The sequence below is a fragment of the Microtus pennsylvanicus genome, chromosome 9, assembly GCF_037038515.1.
Source record: "Microtus pennsylvanicus isolate mMicPen1 chromosome 9, mMicPen1.hap1, whole genome shotgun sequence".
Taxonomy (NCBI): Eukaryota; Metazoa; Chordata; class Mammalia; order Rodentia; family Cricetidae; genus Microtus; species Microtus pennsylvanicus.
The window spans coordinates 81156931-81179384 of NC_134587.1; the positions used below are offsets into that span (position 1 = coordinate 81156931).

The 22454-nt window shown below is 41.7% G+C and overlaps 1 protein-coding gene across 3 annotated transcripts in view; it reads right to left on the reverse strand.

The window, feature by feature from the left end:
- Mtus1 (microtubule associated scaffold protein 1) overlaps positions 1 to 4404 on the reverse strand; it is a 127640-nt gene extending 123236 nt beyond the window's left edge. For 2 of the 3 annotated variants that reach the window (XM_075986577.1, XM_075986574.1), the window contains exon 1: positions 3845 to 3966. The gene's annotated coding sequence lies outside the window, so the exon portion shown is untranslated. Of the gene's footprint in view, positions 1 to 3844; positions 3967 to 4285 lie in introns of those variants that run through there. The other variant, XM_075986575.1, reaches the window with a different exon arrangement.
- Positions 4405 to 22454: the final 18050 nt, after the last annotated feature.

A 22454-nucleotide genomic window follows, 5' to 3' on the forward strand; every position in this document is an offset into this window, starting at 1 on the left:
ATTCAGGTTCCTTGCTATCACAATTTCACCTCTTTGGATAACATAAAAATGCCAGCTAGGGGGCTAGAGAGAGGACTCAGTGGCTAAGAGCACTTGCTCTTTTTGCGGAGGACCTTAGCTCAACTCTCAACGCCCCCATGCTGGCTCACAACCCTATATAACTCCAACTGCAGCAGATCTGACACTGCTCTGACCTCCATGGACATCAGACATGCATCCAATGCACATTCATGCATTCAGGCTGAACATTCATACACATAAAATAAACTTTAAAATATTTAGTGCAAGCTAAAAGGTTTCTGCAAAGGCATCGCTAAATATTGACTTGTTGGCTCTATTGATAGCACAGAACACATTACAATACCATCACTGAATTCAAATGCTTACAGACTATACAGACATACTGATAATAACCAACAAGTTAAAAGGTTTGTTCCAAAATACTAGGGAAGCATAGATCTTTGTTGACTTATCACTGACAAAAATCATAGGTGGGATCAGATGGAGGTTTGTTTATTCATTGATTAGTTTTTTTTTTTTTTTTTTGAGACAGGGTTTCTCTGTGCAGCTCTCGCTGTCCTGGAACCAGGTCTGTAGACCAGGCTGGCCTTGAACTCAGAGATCCACCTGCCTCTGCCTCGTGGGTGTTTGGGTGCTGGGATTAAAGGTGTGTGCTACCACTGCCACGAATGACCTAGATTTGGACTGTCAAATCACTCTCTTTAGCTTCAGGGTGGGGCAAGGGCAAGAAACGTCAAGTTTACAGACACATTCTAAGAGTTTCATTATATTCAACCCAAGTTTTAGGATAATTGCAGGATTTCTAGGAGAAAAAAAAAAGTCTCAGTGACTAAGTGGATAATCTATGATTTCAAGATTCCTCGGGCCCCAGAGAACCAGAAAAACTCTCACCCAAGATTTACGTAAACTTTCTCTAAATGTTCTGATTGAGTAAAGGTGCTTACAAAGGGCCCCAGAAGAACGCTAGCTCCCCTGGAGCTGGAGTTACAGGCATTTGTGAGCTTCCTGATGTGGGTTCTGAAAACTAAACACGGGTCCTCTAGAAGAAGCAGACTGTGCCATTTCCCCAACCCCAAGTGTGACATTCACACTTGACAATTTCTCATTGCCACATGCAAAAAGACTGCACAACAGTAGCTATTCCAGAGGACTGAATTTGTAGGGACAGATTTAAAAAGAATCTAACTCAGAGTTCCAGAAGGAACAACAGCCATATGTGTCTCATAAACAATGATTTAGAACTACTAACATTCCATTTTGAGAAAAACCAGCATGTTTGACAACACTGAAGTAGACTTCTGTAAGTCAACACAACTATAAATGTGTTTATAGGGCAAATATAAATTGAGGAAAAATATCTGCGATATGAACAGATGTATGCCAACAACCTGAAAGAGGCTTTTATGAGGAGAAAAATACCAATATTTCAAGAGGAAAAAATCTAATTGAATTAAAAAGAAATAAAACTAGCCAGGCATAGTGTCACACACCTTTAAGACCCACATTCAGGAGGCAGAGGCAAGTAGATCTTTGAGTTCGCCGTCAGCCTGGTCTACAGGAGGAGTTCCAAGACAGAGCTACACAGAGAAACTCTAAAGAAAAAAAGAAAAACTAGGAAGGAGCATAGGTGACATGCTTGATAACATTTGCAGTCACAGAAATGGAAAGTTAAATACTGATATACCACTGTTCACCTGTAAAGCTGACAATATGACGTCCTTTTAAGGAAAAAAAAAACCTGTGTTTAAAAGAGCTTAGTTTGACTAAATAGTTCTGGAAACCAAACATCAGTGTTTTTACAAGAAACTTTGAATCACCAATTGTGATTTCCAAGGACATTAGACTAAAGACACATAACTTGCATACAAAATATTTAAAAGAGATAAATGTTGCAATAGCATATCTAATAACAGTAACTGCGAATGAAAAGTTCAGCTTGTAAGGCAAGGTTAAGTAAACTGACACATCTATAGAATATACTGTAACAAAAAACTAAGATGTTGCAGGCTTAATACAATGGAGGACTTTTAATAATATTCTACAAAGGACAAAAGATGGTGGGGTTGACTCTTTTCTGAATGTACAAAATTGTACACATCAGCCATTCTTTCCTTTTAAGTCAGAGCAAATGCAGTCACTAAATAACATGCTTCTTCAAACACTTAATCCTAATAACTCAAATTTAGTTCCAAAAAATTCTACTCAAAAACTGACCCAGAATTTCATAATCCTACTAATCACTACAAAGATTGTCCTTGAATTTCTAACAGTTAATTAAAAGACACAAACCTCTTCCAAACACTATTTTTTTCCACATAAATATAGTTTTAAAAGGAACAGGTGGGGGCTGGAGTCATGGCTTGGTGATTAAGAGAACTGGCTGTTTTTCTAGAGGACCTGGGTTCCACTCCCAGCTCCCACACAGCTGCTCACAACTGTAACGCCAGTTCCATAGGATCTTATTGGGTTTCTCTGGCCTTCTTGGGCACCAGGCATGCTTGAGATACAGACATACATGCAGGCAAAACATCCATACACATTTTTTAAAAAAAGCTTAAATGTATATGCTTACTACAGATATGACCTATTAATCTGAAATCACTGTCATAAATTAGAGATTAACTGAGACAATTAAAAAGGGGGGGGGTGACAGGGAGAGTGGAGGGCAGACATCTGTGGTAATTCAGGTGCTTGTTATATGCAAAACTCTTGGCTCCATCCACCCCACAAGGGGTGGGCGCACGTTGGCAGCGTGGCATGGGTGGGGAAAATCAACACAACTTACTTTATTTTAAACTAAATCCTATGCTTTTTTTTAAAGGGTGAGAATAGGGGTTTGTTTTATTTTGCTTGCATAACTTTTCTTATGGAATAGAATTCTTGAGAAATGAATCTGTAAACAGTGAATTTAAACACACCCACGCAACAGAATCTAGATTGCCCTGAAGGAACTGCTGGAGAGAACGGGAGATGATGAATTATTTAAATTGATAACCTATTCGTAAAGCATTCCTTATGGAGGTCATAGGTTCAGGGGAACACGACCCCGCCTCTTTTTTGCCTTCCAAGTTGTCTCCAGATCCCCGGAGTCCACCCCCACCCCCACCGCGCTGTGATTTGATACCATGATTGAACTCCAATCACCTGGCAAGACATGAAAGCTCTCCTCCCGTTTTGCCTAAGACTCTAGTTTTGGAAAAACAAAATACACTGGATTTCCTTTCCTAGAACACTGACAATTTAAAAATATCATTTTGCAAAAACGGGTACTACTATGCAAGTTGAGTTTTAAAAACTTAAATTCGTCAATATTACAAAAGTGAATAAATGACCCTCGTAGAGGACCCCCAAAGACCTCAGATAGTTCTAGCTAAGTCCCCTATTGGGTAGTCATTAAGATGACCAGAAGGAGGGTTTTCCCAAAGAGCTTGTAAATACCCGCGGGCTGCAGGGACTAACCCCGCATAAGGACCCGGAGAACTGCAGCAATTCCCTTTCTCCCATATTTTCTGCACCGACTGCTTAAACTGGGAATGGGCCCCGGCAAGTCGCCCAGCCGGAAGCTTGAGGCTGCCAAGCCCAAAGCCGGGTCCGGCGCCTGGTGGGTGGCTTTCGGTCGAGGGTGCAAACTTTTGACAGTTCGCCGGATCTACTGTAGACCCACCATCTCGGTCACTTTCAAGGTGACAGCAACCGCAACCCCGCTGTCCTGCAGGAGCTGCCCGGGCCCCACGTGAGCCCAGCCTCCCCACTCACTCCACCAACTTAAGAAACCCCGAGGACACCCGCCCACTCCCCCTACCCCGAAAGCCAATCCGGTCACCGTGAATGAGTTGCAGTCGCCGCGTCTGAGCTCCACGTTCTCCCGAGGTCCCCACCGCGGCCGGGATGGACTGCGGAATGGGATCCACTCCGCGCTTGCCCGCAGAGGCTGGAAGCCAGCCCTGAGCCCTCTTCTGGGAGCCACCGCTTGGAGCTGGGCTCTCTCCGCACCCTGGGCGGGTCCAGCCCGAGAGGTTGTCTACACTTGGGGCTCGCAGCTCGACCCTGATTCGCACCCGTACCCCGGTGGCGACTGCGGCCAGGCGGGAACCGAGAACCAGGCTCCCGGGAGCTTCAGCCTCCCCGCCCTGGGCCACTAGGGGGGAGGAGCGAAGGCGGAGAGTCCGGAGCTGGGCAGCCTCGCCCCTCGCCCGCGGCGGCTCCAGGAGCCCAGACAAAGGCCAGGTGGGGGACCAGGGGGCGGCACCCCCAAGAAACTAACCTGAGAGATGTGCCGGGGTTCCTAGAGGCACCAAGACTCCCACGGAGCTCCACTGCGATCGCCCGCCCGGGCTGGCTCCAAGGCTGTACGTCTACTTGCCGGAAGCCCCGGGCGTAGGTCCCGGAGCGCGCTGCACCTGTTGCCACGTGGGTCGCGATGCGGTGGCTGCTGACTGCGCACCTAGCTACACCGCGCTTCCCCAGACCACTCACGCCCCGCGGACGAGCCAAGCTCTGCTGTGCCCAGCTTTGAGGCCGCAGGATCGGCCAGGCTAGTCGGAGAGAGGATCCACTCCTCGTAGGTGTCCTCGCAGCCTGAGTTCCCCGTCCTCTTGCTTCTAGTGGGCCACGGACTGCTTTGGGGTTAGGAGGTGGGAAAGTTGCCCGAGTTATTAGCTCAGGGGCTTGTAAGGAAAGTGCACGGATTGCTCTCTGGACGAGTCCCACCTGCGCTCCACGTCCCAGACTTTCGAGCAGATTATTAGCGAGCACCTATTAAACATTAAGGAAAGGAGACTCCAGCTGTTAGGTATTCAGATAAAAAATAGGAAGGTAGTGGGACTCGGAGTAGATCTGACCTCTTTAAAGACAAGGTCCTTGTTCTGGGACGAACTGAAGAAGTTTTAGCCCCAAGTAGGCATATTTTAATACAAACTTTTCCTTAAGAGTGATAGTCCTCCCGTGAGAGATAAAAAACATTTCTGAGCCGGGCGGTGGTGGCGCACGCCTTTAATCCCAGCACTCGGGAGGCAGAGGCAGGCGGATCTCTGTGAGTTCGAGGCCAGCCTGGTCTAGAAGAGCTAGTTCCAGGATGAACCAAAAAAGCTACGGAGAAACCCTGTCTTGAAAAAAAAAAATTCTGAGCCATTAAATGTCAGACAATCGGTGCTCTAAGTTTAATATATGCTTGTTTGTATGCATATGTGAAACTACCTGGCGTGGGGTTGTGGAAAGCATTTTAAGTTTCTGGAGGTGTGGTGGGTAGGCGGGCGGGGGAGGGGAGGAGAGGGGAGAAGAAAAAGCATTTCCAACAGTTGCCTGTACTATGACTGCTGGATGAACTAACAGCGTTGCTGTTTATAGCTTTAAGTGTTTTCACGTGAACAATGACCCATTCTTTGCTCACCAGTAGACCCTGGTGTAAATAGGTTAGATGATTATCTCTATTATTCAAGTGAGAACAGTCGAGTCAGAAAAGCCAAGTGACTTGCACACGGTCACACTGTGAGCGAGGGCAAAGCGGGCCCAATTTTTTTTTTCTCCACATGCCAGCAGATAACACCTCTTATCTTTGAAATCCCTGCTGTAACGTGATCTCCTGCTGGCAGGAAAAGCATGTGACTAATTTTAATATGATACAGCATTAAACACCATTGGATGAATTCTTCCTTATGCAAAAGGCACGACAAAACAAAATCAAACCAAAACAAAAGCCATGGATGTTTGTCTGACAAGTCATGAGATAATTATGCTAATTAGCAACGTGCCTCTACCCCAGGGAGACTACTCCTTGTGTTAAACTTATTATTTAAACCTTTAGAACCCATTTGTGAGCCAGATGATTTGGCCCAGCGTGCTCCACATACCCCACGCTACCACCCCAGCTCCATCCTATTGTGTGATTTAGTTCTACCTGTAAATACAGAGCCATTTTTGCTTTTTCATTTCTATGAAATAAACTGAGAAAAGAAAACAAAGGCACTGAAGTAATTGGAGATAATTCTGTGGGTGTGGCAATCAGAAACTTAGCTTCTAATTGCATTCACATAAAAAAACAGAAGTGACCCAGGGTCATCATCAGAGGCTCTGTCCAGCCAAAGAGTCATGAAGTAAGGCCTATTGGATTTTCTGCTCCTCTTGGTTCTGGGCACAGAGCCATGTTCCTGACCTCTGAACTCTAATGCTGACCTGCTACAGAGTCCTGGAATGATATTAAGGATCAGATAACACAACAGCTCAGTATAACTTTATGGTTTGATCTTCTAAAGAAAAGTTAACACTGTCTTTTCCTCGGAGGGAAAATGAAAGTTAAAAGACTATATTGAAAAAAATCTCTGTTTCACTTGGCAAACTGTCAAAGATTAGAATATTTCATAGTCACCGGGTGTTAGTGTATGTGAAGATAGGCAGCCACTATGCAGATGTGAATGTAACTTACAGTGACCTCTATATAATTCAGAATACTAACAGAATTACAGATGCACAGATTTTTATTAAAAAGTCCACATATGGAGAGTTTATCTTATATTACACCCAACAAACTGCATGTGTATAAAACCATGACTATTTCAGCCATGTCTAGTAATAACAGATTAAAAAACAACATGCTGATTAATGAACTCATGAATAAGGGTTTATTAATTAAAAATTATAACATAGTCATTAAATCCTGTGAAGACATGAAAAGGAACTGGTAGTGGGCACTCCTTTATTCCCAGCACTCAGGAGGCAGAGACAGAAGCAGGAGGACCTATGAGTTTGAGGCCAACCTGGTCTACAGAGAGAGTTCCAGGATGACCAGGGATACACAGAGAAATTCTGTCTTAAAACCCGCCCCCTGTAATAATAATAATAATAATAATGATGAAAAGGATCTTTGTACAATTAGGAAATAATCTCCTAAAATACATTGTGTGCTTAATTTTAAGTGCAACATTAACTAATAGTATGTACCATTTCTATTAAGCAGATAAAATCCATATGCTTACATTGTATACATATTTTTGTTCATATAAGCAAATAATATGTAAAAATACACTTTTGCTGTGCAGCAGTGATGCACACCTTTAATACCACCTTTAATACCAGCACTTGGAGGTAGAGGCAGGTGGATCTCTTTGAGTTCGAGGCCAGCCTGGTCTACAAGAGCTGGTTGAAGGACAGACTCCAAAGCTACAGAGAAAAAAAAAGCTGCCTCAAACACACACACACACACACACACACACACACACACACACACACACACACACACAAAATCCACTTCCAAAATAAACTTCCAGAAACATATACAGTTCATGGTATCTTGAAAGTATCTTGGGAAGTCCAGACACTGGAGGGTCAATTTTGAAGAGATATATTTCACTTGATATAATCTCACATATTTTACATGTTAATAATAGTAGACATGTTAAAGATGTTTTCCCACTTAAGATTTGTTATAAAGAATGAACACGTCTTTTTTTTTAAATGTGTAGCCCAGGCTGGCCTTGAACTTGTGATCTTCTTGCCTCTGCCTCCTTCAGCAAATCCTACCAGCGTGCGCCACCATAACCTGCTAACACGTCTTTTTATAAACAAGATAAATGATCACGTTTCTAGTACTTTAATAATGGCAAATCAAAAGTGCTCAACTGTTACTTTAAACCTTGCTTCTTCCCTAGTTCCTTTATATATATAAAGACTTCCATCACGGAGTCTAGCAAATGTGCTACATGAGTGTAGAAAATGGAGGGACTGTCAATGCCTTTCGCTCACATTGATATCTCCCAGGGTAAAGCTTAGCCAGCTTTCCCAGGGTCACATTAATTCAGAAAGGGGAAAGGAGCCCCGGTTTAATTCTCAAGAGAGAAACTCCAGCAGCTGGTCTGAGTAGCAAGGAAGCAATACCATGGGAATCCCTTGGAGTCATTTTCACTTTGTTCCAATTCAGCTCCTTTCTTGATACTTGCTTAAACTTGCACTGCTGTTTTATTGAGCAGGGATTTGAACAACTCTAAAAGACAGAGAGCAAATTCTTCAAGTTGACCAAAGAGAGAGATACATATTTTAGCCACAAAGCAGGAAAAGCAGTAAACAGAATATTGAGGAACCGATTAAGGTATCTGAGTGTCTCAACCAGTTCATAATTACGATCTTCAAAAGGCATATGTAAAGGAAGCAAAATTCTGTCTGGCACAGGAAGTCCAAGGAAAACAAAACAAAACAAAAAAGTCTTTCATCTTTCAGATAAAGATTACTGAATGAGGGATGGCCAGGAAGTAAAAGACAATATATTGTGGCCCAATGGTGAAGCATTTACCTAGCAAGTATGAGGCCCTAGGTCCTGAGTTCGATCCCCGGGACACACACACACGGACAACGATAGTTTTCCAGTTAGGAGTCAGGCTAATTTCATCCCAGCCTTAAAGCAGCATTAGGCGGTCAGAAGTTGGCTATAAATAGATATGAATACGACAGCAGCTCCTTCACATAGACTTCAGAAGTTCGGACATGCTGGTAGAGGAATTAGAACATCACCACCAATCTCTTGCCTGGAAGGTAAACAGTGGCTTTCCACAACATTCCACAAACTTGCCAGCCGCCCATTTCATCGCAGCTGAAGACATGTTAGCAGTGATAGTAACTGCTTTAAAAAAATACAAGGATGTTTGGATTTTGTGATAGTGTTGGTGACCTAGAGAAAACGTTCATTGCAAGTGTCTAATTCCTGTGTCTCAAACAGTAAGCTAGATGGTCTGATATATAAACTGGCCAGCTGTAGCAATTGCTACATAGCGAGAAAATGAGACTGTGAAAACTGTGAAATATCCTGATTAACAGCAGTTCTTGGGTTTCTTCTGACCTTTTCCTACTGGGCTTGCAAATTCAGCTGGATTCCCTCCCGAATGTTCTTGAGCGGTGCCTATCAGAGCCAGGCATCTCCTGCCAAAGCCTGCCAGGTTGTAAACGAAGCATCTCACAGGAAGGGTTTTGCCACAGTAACACTGAAGGAATATGTTTCCTTTTTACCAAAACTATCTGAGACCTAAAAAATCTCATATTCTTTCATCTCCCTCAACCAACTGTTGCCATTTATAGACCCTGTAGAAGGAAATGTTTCTTTAACATGAGGCCAAAATTATTTTGGTTCACACACAAACAAGCTGCTCCAACAATCCTCCTGTGGACCTCATCATATTAGGAAGAAATTAAGAAAAATATAGCACTACCAGTTTGTTACGCAAACTCGTTGAAAGTGTTTACTTTGTGCGCCTGAAATGTCATGACTAAGAAAACACTGCTCTATTAAAACCACTCTTGACAGTGAGTCATGACTGAGTCACGCTGGAGCTGGGTCAGGCTTCCCTCCACTCAGGTGCAGTGTTCCCTTCGAAAGAGGCTTTCTGCTCAGCTTCACTGTTTTCTGCTCTTTGACAAATATTACTAGGAAATAAGTAATAATCATACCTTAGAGATGACTCCCATTCCCCTAAACTTGTCAAATTTGCTCCACATGTAAACATCTTCCCTGTGCCCCCACCAGATGCAAGTTCTTCAAGAGCTGAGGGTCACCTTTCAACTCATCCCCAAACCCCTAAATCAATGATTCTCAACCTTCCTAATGCTGAGACCCTTTAAGACAGTTCCTCGTGTTGTTGTGAGCCCCCCAACCGAAAATTTATTTTCGTTGCTACTCATAGCTGTAATTTTGCTACTCTAGTGAGTTGTAATATAAGTAACTCTATTTTCCAATGGTCTTAGGTGTCCCCTATGAAAGGGTCATTAGACCCACCATACACAAGAGGGACTGTGGCCTACAGGTTGAGAACTACTGCCCTAGGCCCTATTGCTACACCAGCAATCATCTGAAAATAGTATTAAGCAATCACGACATCCAGTGGGTTCAATGTTGCTTCTCTGTGACCAGGTGAATGCCAGATAATCCTATGTTACAATGCTGGCCCTTAACGAGTCATGGCTTTTGATTACATTATTGGCTTTGAAATCTTCTCCTTATGTAGGTGGTACTCAGTCAGGTGGACCAGAGCGGTCTATATCTTAGAAGAAAAAAAAGACCCAGAAACAGCAATGAGCAGTGTCTCATGCTGTTACCTAACAACCCTTCAGTCCCAAATACGGGATAGGCAGTTCAGAACAAAGCTACTGAAAACTTCTTAGTTTACTGTTCTGTTGCATGACAAAATGTCATCAATAGGGCTGGTTAAGAGCACTGGCTGCTCTTCCAGAGGACCCAGGTTCAATTCTCAGCACCCATATGGCAGCTCATAACTGTCTGTAATTCCAGTTCCAGGGGATCTGGTATCCTCACCCAGACATTCATGTAAGCAAAGTACCAATGTATATAGAATAAATAAAAATTAAAAAGAAAATAGGATGAACAAGACAATGTTTAGGGGAAGCATTGAATTGGGGGGATGATGGTCATGGTGGGAATATGGCAATAGGTAGACAGACATGGAGCTGGAGCAAAAGCTGGGAGCTTATATCTGATCTCAGGTAGGAGGCGGAGAGAACTAAAGTTTGGAAACCTCAAAGCCCACCCACAGTGACACACCTTCTCCAGCAAGGCCATGCCTCCTAACCCTTCCCAAACAATTCCATGCATTGGGGACCAAGCATTCAAATATATGAGCCTGTTGGGCCAATTCTTATTCAAATCATCACAACACCAGCATGATTTTTTCTATGTGTATCAGTATGGACTATGTTTGTCTAAATTAAAATGAAGTGGACCTACTTTGTAAATTAGTCCCAAATGAGTTAGCAGAGAGTAAGTCGATCTTAGCTGTGAGATTCTAGAAACATTGAGAAGGACTGGTTGTTAATCCAGTGCAGAAACTGAACACCATCAAAGATTTACCTGTTTCAGAAAAATATACTTGTGATTATATATATATATATATATATATATATATATATATATATAGAGAGAGAGAGAGAGAGAGAGAGAGAGAGAAAGAGAGAGAGCCTATCTTTTAAATACCTACAAAATTATGACTAACTCCTACTCATTTACAAACCGATTATCCACAAATCTTAAACAGGAGAGTCAAATAGATAAATATCATTATCATACTTAAAGACCAACTCTAGAAATCTAAGGTTGATTTTTCCACCCAGATGTGTGTCAACTGATTTGCTGGATTAGATCTTAATTTTTCTTTTATAAAAATGATTCTTTAGTTCTCAGAGGATCGCCATGAGGGTGAAATGCAGGTATTATTAATATTCTTTTTTTGTATCATTTGTGCATTATCACAGGTTTTGAATTACTGATTCAATCATTTCTACTCTTCTTTGTCTACAAACCCAGGGCTATAGAAAGATCCACATTTATCTAAAACAACATTCCTTGAAGTCTACTAAAACTGCCAACCTGTCTCCCTTCAAACCTTCAGTTTATGTCCTGATTCAAGTGAGGAAACAATATCCCTCCACTTATACTTCCTAGTCTGTAAAACACATTCATTTGTAAAAACTGTGTAGCAAACTGGGGTTTTGTGTAGTATATATATTAGAAATCAATGAAAATAAAAGAGAGTAATATTTTAAAATACTAATATTAATATTTGAAAATAGGCACAGATTCAATGCAATGCCAATCAAAGTCCCAGCAAAATTCTTCAAAGACATGAAAGAACACTACTCAACTTCATATGGAAAAGCAAAAAACCCAGGATAGCCAAAACAATCCTGGGCAATAAAAGAACTTCTGGAGGCATCACAATCCCTGACTTCAAACTCTACTACAGAGCTACAGTACTGAAAACAGCCTGGTACTGGCATAAGAACAGACAGGAGGACCAATGGAACCGAATAGAAGACCCGGATATCAATTCACACATCTTCGAACACCTGATCTTTGATAAAGAAGCAAAAAATATCAAATGGAAAAAAGAAATCATATTTAACAAGTGGTGCTGGCATAACTGGATATCAACATGTAGAAAAATGAAAATAGACCCATATCTATCACCATGCACAAAACTCAAATCCAAATGAATCAAAGAACTCAACATAAAGCCAGCCATACTGAACCTTATAGAAGTGAAAGTGGGAAGTACTCCTGAACGCATTGGCACAGGGAACCACTTCCTAAATAGAACACCAGCAGCACAGACACTGAGAGAAACAATTAATAAATGGGACCTCCTGAAACTGAAAAGCTTCTGAAAAGCAAAGGACATCGTCAACACGACAAAACGACAGCCTACTGAATGGGAAAAGATCTTTACCAACCCCATATCAGACAGAGGTCTGATCTCCAAAATATACAAAGAACTCAAGAAATTGGACACCAAAAGATCACATAATCCAATAAAAAACAATGGAGTACAGATCTAAACAGACAACTCTCAACAGAGGAATCTAAAATGGCTGAAAGACGCTTAAGGAAATGTTCAACATCCTTAGTCATCAGAGAAATTCAAATCAAAACAACTCTGAGATTCCATCTTACACCTGTAAGAATGACCAAGATCAAAAACACTGATGACAACTTATGCTGAAGAGATTGTGGGGAGCCGGGCGGTGGTGGCGCACGCCTTTAATCCCAGCACTCGGGAGGCAGAGGCAGGCAGATCTCTGTGAGTTCGAGACCAGCCTGGTCTACAAGAGCTAGTTCCAGGACAGGCTCCAAAACCACAGAGAAACCCTGTCTCGAAAAACCAAAAAAAAAAAAAAAGAGATTGTGGGGAAAAGGGAACACTCTGCATTGCTGGTAGGAATGCAAACTGGTACAACCCCTTTGGATGTCAGTGTGACTATTTCTCAGAAAATTAGGAAACAACCTTCCTCAAGACCCAGTAATACCATTTTTGGGTATATATTCAAAGGATGCTCAAACGTGCCACAAGGACATGTGCTCAACTATGTTCATAGAAGCTTTGTTTGTCATAGCCAGAACCTGGAAACAACCTAAATGCCCCTAGATCAAAGATTGGATGAGGAAAATGTGGTACATTTACACAATGGAATACTACACAGCAAAAAAAAATGACAGCTTGAATTTTACAGGATATGGATGGAGCTAGAAAACATTATTTTGAGTGAGGTAACCCAGACACAGAAAGACAATTATCATATGTACTCACTCATAGGTGGTTTTTCAACATAAAGCAAAGAAAACCAGCCTACAAACCACAATCCCAGAGAATTTAGACAACAATGCAGACACTAAGAGAGACTTACATAGATCCAATCTACATGGGAAGTAGAAAGTATAAAAAGACAAGATCTCCTGAGTAAATTGGAAGCATGGGGACCTTGGGGAGGATTGAAGGATTGAAGGGGGAGGGGAGAGGCAGGAGGGGAGCAGAGAAAAATGTAGAGCTCAATAAATATCATGGAAAAAAAATAAAAAATAAATAAACAAAGCTTTAAAAAAAAAAAAGACAGGAGCCATGAGAGGAAAGGAAAGACAGAAGGCTGTCAGCTTGTATTCAAGGTCTACCAAGACGCATACTTTGCTAATAGTCTCCACATATGCTACTGGTTTGACTTAAGCTTCTTGGTTAGAATTTAAACCCAGATTTTCTCAAGATCTGTGTTTGTTTGGCTTGGAATTTGCTCCATAAAAGCACAGGACTCTGTTAAAATACAACAGAGTAGAGCTAGCTACTTCAGCACAAAGAAAGCTGAGAAGTGCTCTGTTTTTTTAAACAAACAAACTCTGTTGTTGTTCGGTAGGATTTTTAAAGTAATCTTGTGAAAATCATTTAAGACAGGAAAGTAACAAGGTCAAAAATAAAGGCATAGGAAAAACAATGTAGACGGAATGTATTTAATGATAAAGATGGTACTATCAAAGCAGGCAGTTTTGTTTTTGCTTTTTGTTTTTTGGTTTTTCGAGACAGGGTTTCTCTATGGCTTTGGAGCCTGTCCTGGAACTAGCTCTGTAGACCAGGCTGGTCTCGAACTCACAGAGATCCGCCTGCCTCTGCCTCCCGAGTGCTGGGATTAAAGGCGTGCGCCACCATCGCCCGGCTCAAAGCAGGCAATTTTGAACCTACAGACACAGTAACTGAGGTGTTACTGGATAGACAAGAGTAAACAGTATTTTGACAAGTATTATAGAGTCAGAAATCTCTGGTTACATCTTTTAGTTTTAAAGCTTAATTATCAGGCTGGCAAAAGTAATAATATTGAACCTTGGTTGAGCACCACGCACTTTTGAAGTGTTTTATACTTTATATATACATATTTAATTTCCCAACTATTCAAAGCAACCTGATTAGGTAATATTATACTCATTTAATAAACTATAAAATTGAAACCCAGTCTAGATATAAATATTCACAAAGATTACCGTGACACACACATATAATCCCAGCATTTAAGAACCTAAGGTAAGGATTGCAAATTCAAAGCCAACCTGAGTCACACAGACCTTATCTCAAAAATAAATAAACATTCTTTTGTGTCGCGTAGCCAATAAACAGTGGAACTAGGATTGAAACCCAGGTCAGTGTGATCTTGGAGCCACCCAACACACTGATCCCCAATAACTCTGTTCTTCATGATTTTGTTTTATTTGTGTGTGTGTGTGTGTTCTGACTCCAGATGTATAGCTCCAAAATAATACAAACTTGAAAAAACATAGATTATTTTTTAGTAAAAGAAGTAGGGTGGTGGTGGCGCACGCCTTTAATCCCAGCACTCGGGAGGCAGAGGCAGGTGGATCTCTGTGAGTTCCAGACCAGCCTGGTCTACAAGAGCTAGTTCCGGGACAGGAACCAAAAGCTACAGAGAAACCCTGCCTCGAAAAACAAAAAACAAACAAACAAAAAAAGTAAATGCAAATCCCTTACTCAAAAAAATTAAAAGAAGCAGCCAAGTGGTAGTAGCGCACACCATTAACCCAGCACTCAGGAGGCAGAGGAAGAGGCAGGCAGATTTCTGAGTAGGCTAGACTGGTCCACAGAGGGAGTTCCAGGACAGCCAGGGGCTACACAGAGAAACCTTGTCTGAAAAACAAACAAACAAACAAAAACAGAACAAAAATCTGTAACCTCCCTCTAGAGACTGGAGCTGAACCAGAATGATGGCTTGAGCCTGTTTGATGGCAGGGTGGATAGCAGAACGTGCCCCGTTTCAAAACCGAAAGATTGAAAACCTGAGTCAGAAACACTTGAGTCAATTTAATACGACTACTATCATAAAACATGGAATGTAAACATTATTCACGTTAAGTGTAAATTTTAATTTTTTAAAACTTCTTATGGTACCATAGTTGAAATAGGAAGGGAATAATATATAAATCTACGTGACAGAATTCACCTTACCAAAAAGCATTAGATACCATGAAATAAATTTAACTCTAGGCATAATTTTTATGACTAAATTCTAATGACTAAATTAAACATGACTGAAGCACAATGTTATGCTCTTTTTTTTAGAGAGACTAAAGACAAAAAGCAATATAGTCTAGTGTATATGATTACACTATGAGTACCAAAAACGCTGCATGTAAGATATAAGACCTATAAAATCATATAACCTTGTTCAAGTAAACTCTGCGGTGTCTACATGTTGGCCAAGTTGCCTGATAGTGTTCTCATGGCTTCAGTGCACAGCGTGACTATGAGCAAAGTTACTTCCATAGCAATAAGATTCTTGTGAGCAGTGGTAATGGAAAATGAATAGATGCATTTTCCTAGACAATGAGAATTGGTTTAGAACATTTGAAAACCTAAGCAGACTGCAACCATGATGAGCATCCCAGAGTATTAATTCATCATAGTCTGAACCTAACTACCCCACAGAAAACAAACGCAGGGCAAGAGGTGGCCCCTTGAATTATCTGCCAAGTACTCAGCTAGGAGGTCAGAAAATATCAACTTAGAGACATAGATGCAAGTGATCAAACAGTGCGATGAATTCCAGCTGGGGAAAAACTAGTAGCGTTGTTTTTTAAGGGAGAGAGAAAAAAAAAACATATTTATCCTAGATGTGGAGGAAACCTGCACTTCTAATCACTAAAGTAGATGGGGGCTTTTAATAAATGCAAAGGGATTAATTAAATGTATTCACATTTTAATTACCACACAGCAACATGTAAAATTAGAAATTATAAAGCAAAATTTCGAGTATAGTCTAGGTTTATTACAAGTATGACCTGATAACCTGGTTCTCTCAAGCACACAAGGAAATAAGAAGATGTTTGAGCTTTTATCCCTCTTCCATCTGATGAGTGGGCAAAGGTTTACAGACAAGAACATTTACACTAAATCACTGTATTATTAGAGGCCAGGGTTTTATTGAAAATTAGAACAGGTAAATTCACCTATGTGAAGCCTCCCATATAAGTATGTAACATGGAAAAAAATACAAGAGTTGTAAAACCCAATCTTGACAAGTTTTGGAAAGATAAGAATTCACTCTATTTTAACGATAGAAATGTATGTTTGGCTGGGCCAGAGAGATGGTTCAGCTAATAAGAAATTTCTCTTCCTGAGGCCCTAGGTTCAATTCCCAGCATCCACACAGCTCACCTGTAACTCCAGTTCCTAGGGATCTGATGCCCTCTCTTCTCACTTCTGTGGGCACCACACGCACGTGAGGCGTGCACAAACAAAACACCCAAACACACAAAGAATGAGTAAATCTCAAAAAAAAAAATAAAGAAAAAAGATAAAGGAGGTTTATTTTTAAAAGAAAAAGAAGTTGGGTGTGGTGGCACAGGCCTTTAATCCTAGCACTTGGGAGGCAGAGGTAGGTGGATCTCTGTGAGTTCAAGGCCAGCCTGGTCTACAAAATTAATTCCAGGCCAGCCAGGGTTACACAGTGAAACTTTGTCTCAAAATTAAAAAAAAAAATTAGCAGGCAGAGGTACACACCACTAATCCCAGCACTGGGGAGGCAAAGGCAGGCAGATCTCTGGTTCAAGGCCAGCCTGCTCTACTGAGAGTGGACTTGAACAGCCAAGGCCACATAGAGAGGCTACTATTGTCTTGAAAAGCCAAAAGGAAAGAAATATGGTCTTTAGGAGGCTGGGTGAATTTGAATCCCCAGCATCCGAGTGAAAACGAGGCCTGGGGATGCATTTCTGTAATCTTGGCACTTGGGAGTAGAGTCAGATTTCTCAAGCCTAGCCAGTGAGCTCTAGGTTGTGAGAGACCCTGTTTAAAAAAGCAATAAGGTGGAGTGTAATAACAGAGGAAGACAGCTCTACATCAATCTCTGTGCAAGCACATGTGATCACTCGCGTGTGTGCGTGCGTGCACACACACACACACACACAAAGGAAAGACAAAGAAATTAGGACACAGTAAGCATGATCTAGATTTCAAAGACAGCCTTTTCCACAGCCACCTTCCCAGCTTCACACATGTGCCCAACCTTGGGTCCGTGGGTCCAGTGTGACAGTGAGTGTGTGATTGTCTGCCTACGTGACCAGGAACATGGGATTTATGACACGCCTAGGGTGACAGCCTTGAAGCAAAGACTTAAAAGCTTTCATCGTTAGACTAATCGTAATTCTCTTGATCCTGCACTGTAACAGAATCTACCCGGCTACTTTGCAGGCCATTATTCCTTACATTCAGCATCGGGGTGTGTCTGCCATTAAATATTTATTGTCTCCAGTGCTGTTTGGGAGGCAGACAAAGCAGCCGCTTTACTGTTCTGTATTGATTCCTGGGCCATCCTTAGAGGAAGCTTTTAGGACGCGTGCCTCCAATAACACACGTTTACTGCACGACTAACAAGTACATTTCTTGCTTCTGTCCTGCGATATTGGAAGACAGATCAGAATTTTTTCTTTTTCACCTGCTTGTGCTATCATTACCAATGAAGGCCTTGGTTCTCAACTGTATCAAATTTATTTAGAAGAATATTAAAACAAGGAACCCTCAAGGGCCGTTACCAGACATGATTTTAATTGCCTTGAAAGAAAGTTCTATAATTCAGCTGATGAATGGTGTCATTAGAGTAGCCTGAAGCTAAAGGTGCCACTACTTTTGTCCTATGAAGGGAAAAAAACTGGATCATTTTATATGATAATAATATCTCTTTGATGAGATTTATTACAATAAATAAAAAATCTCTCATCAAAGAGGTTTATTACAAGTGTTTTAAATCTAGTACTGTGATTGTCAGACTCTCTAAGGAACCCCAGTGTCACCTTAGGAAAATTATCACAGATTTGACTAAGTTGAAAAAAAAAAGCGTTCTTTTCTTTCCTCTTTCTCCTTTTGTCTTTTTTGTTTGCTTTTTAAAAAAATTTTATTAATACAAGTTTTTTTCCCAGCATGTACTTCTGTGTACCACATGTGTTGTTGTTTTTTTTTTTTTAAATGCTGCAAGATCCCCGGTGGCAGTAGGCAGCAGAAATGCTGTAGGTCCCAAATGGTGGCGGCGGGCCATGTGGTGGCAGGCAGTGGGCCCCAGGCAGAGATGGCTGCTGGTCCCCGAGCAATGGCTGGTTCCAGGCAGGGAGACACATGGCGGGCAGGCAGAAGACAGAGACATGGATAGACACGACATGCAGGGTGAGCTTGAATGTTTATTCAGGGGGTTATGGAGGAGGAAGGGTGAAGGGGGGGACAGAGAGAGAGGGAGAGAGAGAGAGAGAGAAGAGGAGAAAGAGGCAAAAGGGGGAAAGCAGAGAAGTGGGGAGAGAGGCAGAAGCAAAGCTGCCTCTCCTAGAGGAAGATGGAAAAGAGGAGTGAGCTCAGGCCGGAAGCTGAAGATCAGCCTGCCTCAGTGGATGGGGGACGGAGTGGGCTTGGCTTGTCTCTTAGAGGGACCAAAACCATAACAACATGTGTGTCTGGTGTTGTTTGTTTTTTACTTTGGCTCTCTGACTCCTTTTGGCTCTTTTGGGGGCCTGCCACCCAGCACCCAACTAAATCACACATAGAGGCTTATTATTAACTTATGAATGCCCAGCCTTAGGTTGGGTTGTTTCTTGCCAGCTTTCCTTAACTTAAATTATCCCGTCTACCTTTCATCTCTGGGCTTTTTCCTTTTCTTCTGTATACCTTTCACTCTTACTCCCTGGCTGGCTGGGTGACTGGGCTGCTGGCCCCTGGTGGCCTCCTTTCCCTGTTCTAACTTGCTTTTCTTTCTCCTGTTCCCAGATTTCTTCTCCCTACTTATTCTCTCTGCTTGCCGGCCCCACCTATCCTTTCTCTTGCCTCTCGATTGGATTCAGCACTTTATTAGACCATCAAGTGTTTAGCTAGGCAAAGAATCACAGCTTCACAGAGTTAAACAAATGCAGCATAAACAAAAGCAACACATCTTTGCATCATTAAGCAAATGTTCCACAGCATAAACAAAAGTAACACACCTTAAAATAATAACCTACAACAGCCTGGTGCCCTCGGAGTCCACGAGAGCGCATTGGATACTCTGGAACCGGGTATAAAGACAGTTGAGAGAGCCTATGTGGGTGCTGGGAATAGAGCCCAGATACTCTTGAAGAGCAATCAGAACTCTTTGCTGAACTGTCTTGTTCTTTTATATATATATATATATATATATATATATATATATATATATATATATATATATATATATATACAATATTCTGTCTGTGTGTATGTCTGCAGGCCAGAAGAGGGCACCAGACCTCATTACAGATGGTTGTGAGCCACCATGTGGTTGCTGGGAATTGAACTCAGGACCTTTGGAAGAGCAGGCAATGCTCTTAACCACTGAGCCATCTCTCCAGCCCCTGAACTGTCTTGTTGAGAGCAAGCTGTCTTTGATGCAAGTATCTGATCTGTCTCACTTTCCATTAAGCATATTTAAATAAAACACTGTGCCCCGCAATCTCAAACATATTAGTTACATATCTGATGTGCTGAACATTCAAGAGGGGCCAATTTTTGTTCTGAAAACTATATTGTAATGTGTGATTTTACTTCCTTACTATAGCCAATAAACTATTTACTGAACTGGTCTTAGCTCTCCCTGTATGCTTCTTTGCCGTGTGAAGAAACTCTAAGAAATCCACGATGTAAATTGTAAAATGCAGTTCCTGCCCTAAAAGTGCTAAGAAATAATAATTGTTTAAATTTTGTATGAAGCATTTTCTTCCTGGGTATGCTGTTACACAGTGTGATCCCAGCACCCAGGAGGTTAAGGCAGGAGGGTTGTGAACTGGAGGCCAGCCTGGGCTATATAACAAGATCTTGCACACAAATCCACACACACACAGTTCTTCTATCTTTTTTTAAATTTTTTTCTTTTAAGATTTTATTTATTTATTATGTATACAGTATTCTCAGTATTCTGTCTGAAGGTATGCCTTCAGGCCAGAAGAGGGCACCAGATCTCATTGCAGATGGTTGTGAGCCACCATGAGGTTGCTGGGAATTGAACTCAGGACCTTTGGAAGAGCAGGCAGTGCTCTTAACCACTGAGCCATCTCTCCAGCCCCCAGTTCTTCTATCTTTAGTTTGTTATGTCAATCAGGAGTCATGTGTGCTTTCTTACTGGGGCTGTAATCTGAAATAGCTATCAATTTTAAAACAGTCTTCCTTGTCCTTGGTTGCTCCATTTCCTTTAAGAGCTTCAACAGATTATTTGAATAAAAAATTGTCCTTAAAAATCCTCCTGGTTAATCCCTCAAGAATGTTACAGCTAAGCCAGGCATGGTGGTGCTTGCCTTGGATCTCCAGCACTCAGGAGACAGAGGATCTCTGTGAGTTTAAGCCTGGTCTACATAGCAAACTCTAGGACAGCCAGGGTCACATAAAGAAACCATGTCTCAAAATAAACAAACAAAAAGAATGGCGCAGTAGTTATATTATTTCTGTGTAGTTACCCAAGGTTGTAGGCAAGCCCCTTCACTCTGCTCAGATAAGACCTATTGATTAGGAAACCCGATTGTCATTCACCAATGAAACACACCGTATTTTCGGTACTTTATCAAACGCACCTAATACAACAGCGGCTTCACAGTGCAGTCACCTGGAGTTTCATTGCTGATTGTGTAGAGTAGTGGCTATGAGACTACAGGCCCAGCAGAAGGCAATTGTTCCCTATGAAAAGAATACAAACAACGTCTATTTGAGGGCACTGGAAAGCGACCAAAAGCAGGCAGGAACTGGAAGGGAGTCAACACTTGAAAGAAGAACCTATGGGTGGTTTCTCAGCTGAGTAGACTGCCTAGCCCTGAGGGACAAGAAACTCCGACTCTGCAGGAAAATAGAATCCTAGTTGGAGGAGAAAAATGCAGTGTTAGATTGTTAAAATGGCTGGACATGGGGGGAGAAATTAAAAAAGGGAGCCACCCCAGGATGGGAGCCTTCAGACCTGTGCCTGTAAATTCTACTCATTTCCACAGACCTCTGTTCCCTGCCTCTGTGTGTGTGTGCGCGCGCGTGTGGGTGGGGAGTCTCCAAAGAGCCTGTCTAGAAGGCTGAAAAAAAATTAAATAGGAATTTCAGACAATGGCTAGACAGTTTATAGTTTGAAAGTAGCCAAGCTGTCTACAAGGACAGAAACTAGGCAAAGAAGCACGGAGTAGTCAGAAGTCTTGAGCCCACTGTCACATGCGCGATGTGCAATCTGGAATTCCAATGCATTTCAGACAAAGAAGCAGCACTTCTCTGGACCCAGAGCCAAGACAATTCCCTTATTAGAAACTAGCCCAAATAAGAGCCAGATGGTGGAACGAAAAGAAACATATCTGAAAGCAGATGTTCTCTAAACATATTGAAGAGTTGAAATGATGATATCTTGAATACAGAAAGACAAAAAGAACCAAATGCAAACATGGAATGCGAAGTCGCAAGAAATTAAAGTGGTTTAAGAGGGTTTAAGAGGAGAGTAAACACAGCCTGAGAAAGTCAGTGGATTTGAGAGAAGATACGCAGAAACCCTATCTGTAGAACACAGAAGACAGTGAAATTGAAAGAACAAAGCTTCAGGGACCTTTGGAATAAAATCAAATAGATCAAAACAGCTATTCTTAGATCAAAACAGCTATTCTTAGAACAAAACAGGTATTCTTTGGGTCTAAGAAGGATAGAAGTAGAAACTATTTTGGAAAAACAATCACCAAAAGTTCTCCAAAACATCAGTATCCACATCTAAGAAACTCAACAAACCTAAATAAGAAATAAAAATGAAGAGGAAAAAAAGCTGTTACACTTTGGACTTTAAATATTGTTTTCTGAGCGTCGATATTCATCAGTTGACTTCACCACGCATTAAAGTTCATCTTGGGAAATAGGATTTCTCCTAACAATGCGGGTGTACTGGACTGAAGTCAGCTCACACGATTTACTGTATGGGGAGAACAAAGAAAAATCCATAGGGTAATTTCAGTAGATGGGCTTAGAATAAAAGCCCAGCTACTGGGGAGTAACAAGGAGCCAGCCTGGTCAAGAGACCCATCAGTGTTACCCAAAGAAAGGACTGGCACATGGATACAGGATTCAGTCACCAACGGCTTCTAGTCTGCGGGAAGTCTGGAGTGCATTACAAAGACAAGA